At 46.0% G+C, this 2,224-nt stretch overlaps 1 long non-coding RNA gene across 1 annotated transcript in view; it reads right to left on the minus strand.

Moving 5' to 3' along the window:
• LOC111742100 overlaps positions 1-2,224 on the minus strand; it is a 3,518-nt gene extending 1,294 nt beyond the window's left edge. The window contains exons 1-2 of the long non-coding RNA XR_002781187.1: positions 1,018-2,224; positions 15-986 (exon numbers count right to left, since the gene is read on the minus strand). This is a non-coding gene — a long non-coding RNA (uncharacterized LOC111742100). The remainder of the gene's footprint in view (positions 1-14; positions 987-1,017) is intronic.

Below are 2,224 nucleotides of genomic sequence, written 5' to 3' on the forward strand. Positions count from 1 at the left end.
CACACCATCTGTACCTTCCCTCCCTAAGGCAAGGAAGCAGTACCTTAAGGAGCTTGGTCTCATTCCAGGCTAAGTCAATCACAGAAATCCTATCTCCTCTGCCAGTGATTGGTTTTAAGGACAAGCAGGCTTAAATGAATGTGAATCAGCCAATGAGATATGAGAAGTGTGCCAGGACTGTTGGAAAAGATGCTTGATTTTAACGGAGAGCTTTGGGGAGAGAGCCTTTCTCCACTTCTGAACATGAACGAGGAAGCCTTGCTACTGGTAACCATCCTACCGCTCAAGGGGCACTAGATTTAGGACAGTGACCAGCAGAGCAGAGGGATGGCAAGAACCTGGGTCCTTGACAACACCGTTGATTCACTGCACCTGTGAACTCTGAATCCTGCGGCACTGCCCTGTCCTTATTGTTTAAACCCCTTGGGATTGAGCTTCCTGCTACTTGCAGTGTAAAACATCCAGATATAGACAATAAAATCAAGGGACTCTTGTTCCCTTAAGCAACTTAATTGCCTTTTCCAGCTCATCTGAGGGCACAAGACAAGCTAATTATGGTTCGGTTCGGAGCATGCTTTACTTGCCGAGGATACTCAACAAATGTTAAGTAGAATAGTTAGTACTTTATGAGTACTATTCTTTCAACAAGAAGAGTGTGGCTGGAGACTCAGGTCTTCTACTTTGGTGACACAAGCTTTTAGCTGCACTATTTTAAAGCCTATTAATCAAGAGAAACTTTGGGCCCCAAGAATCTACCTTGAGGAAGGTAAGATTGTGCTTCCACGAGCTGGGACAAACGAAGACCACTTGGGCCCTCACCTTGCCTTTCTGCACTGAGTCACAGAAAGAGAAATGCCAGCGCGGCCACCAAAATCCGAGGATCTTACTTGTTCTCACTGATTTCCCACAAAGTTGTTTTTCCTGAGACCCTGAGGAAGATTGAACAGGGCCAAATGATTTAAAAAAAAACACCCCCTTTTTCTCCTCTCTTACACACACACACACACACACACACACACACACACACACACACACACACATTTTGTAACTATGGTGACCGATATTAACTAGACCTACTGTGGTGACCGTGATGCGATATACAAATGACAAATCATTATGTTGTATACCTAAAACTAGTATATGTCAATTATACCTCAAAACATAAAAATAAACTGAAAAAAAAAACCTCCTTCATTCCTTGACTGTCCTTTGCATCTCAGATCCTCCTGCTAGTCTTCAGTACAATTGTTTTAAAGTACAAATTAGACTCAAGCATTTCTCACCCTGACGTATTTATGGATGAAATTACACATCTGGAATTGCTTTTAAAAGACCCCAGAAAACAAAAACAAGGGAGGGCGTAGATGAAGCAAGACTAGCAGAATGTTATGACTGAAGCTGGGCGGCGGCTACGCGGGGTTCATTATACTATTTATTATTACTAATTTCATCTGTGTTCGCTATTACCCTTAATGTTTTAAAATGTAAATTTTTGTCACTGTCACCCACTGGTTTGGAAAAATTTCTCAGCTTAAGCGAGGAGCTTGCCTGTACCGCCCTCCATCCCGGACACCTGTCCTGCAAGGCCCGAGGACGCTCATTTTTAGGAAGCCTTCAGGAGTGGTTCTGGAGAGTCCTTTGCCGATGCTTGAGATGCAGCATTTTTTTGTGTGCCATCTAACTGTAGGCAACCCGGTGGCAGAGGCTGTCTCCTACTTGTGTGCTCCCCTTGGCACTTCGCATAATGAGTGTTCCAAGAAATACTTCCTGGTCACGCAGAAGGGGACAGCTGGCCGCTCAGACTGGTGAGAAGCCAGTGTGAGTGCCAACTCTCCATCAGGCCAATAACATTGCAGAGCTGGAAGGGACCTCAGACAGCATCGCATTATTTACAGAAAGGGACCCTGAGGGACAAGGGACAGCCCCCCCAATCAGCTGACCGACACGCCTGGCACTAGAAAACCACCTCCCTGGCAGAAGCTTCTTCGGCTCTCTCACAGCTGGCATCGTAGTGCCAGTGTGGACATCTGGGCGCCTTTTCCTTATTTGCTGGGCGAGAGCGAACTATGGCTCTTACCACCTCCTCCCTCGGGGCGTTCGCTGCTCTAGTTCCAAGGAACCATCATTGGGCAAGTTCAACTTAGTCCTTCCGTGTGGACTGAACACGTCAGACTGTCATACTGCTGAAAGTTTTGTTTGTACTCATCCACTTAGGGTGGGTGAA

This window comes from Pteropus vampyrus, unplaced genomic scaffold, assembly GCF_000151845.1.
Source record: "Pteropus vampyrus isolate Shadow unplaced genomic scaffold, Pvam_2.0 Scaffold86, whole genome shotgun sequence".
NCBI lineage: Eukaryota > Metazoa > Chordata > Mammalia > Chiroptera > Pteropodidae > Pteropus > Pteropus vampyrus.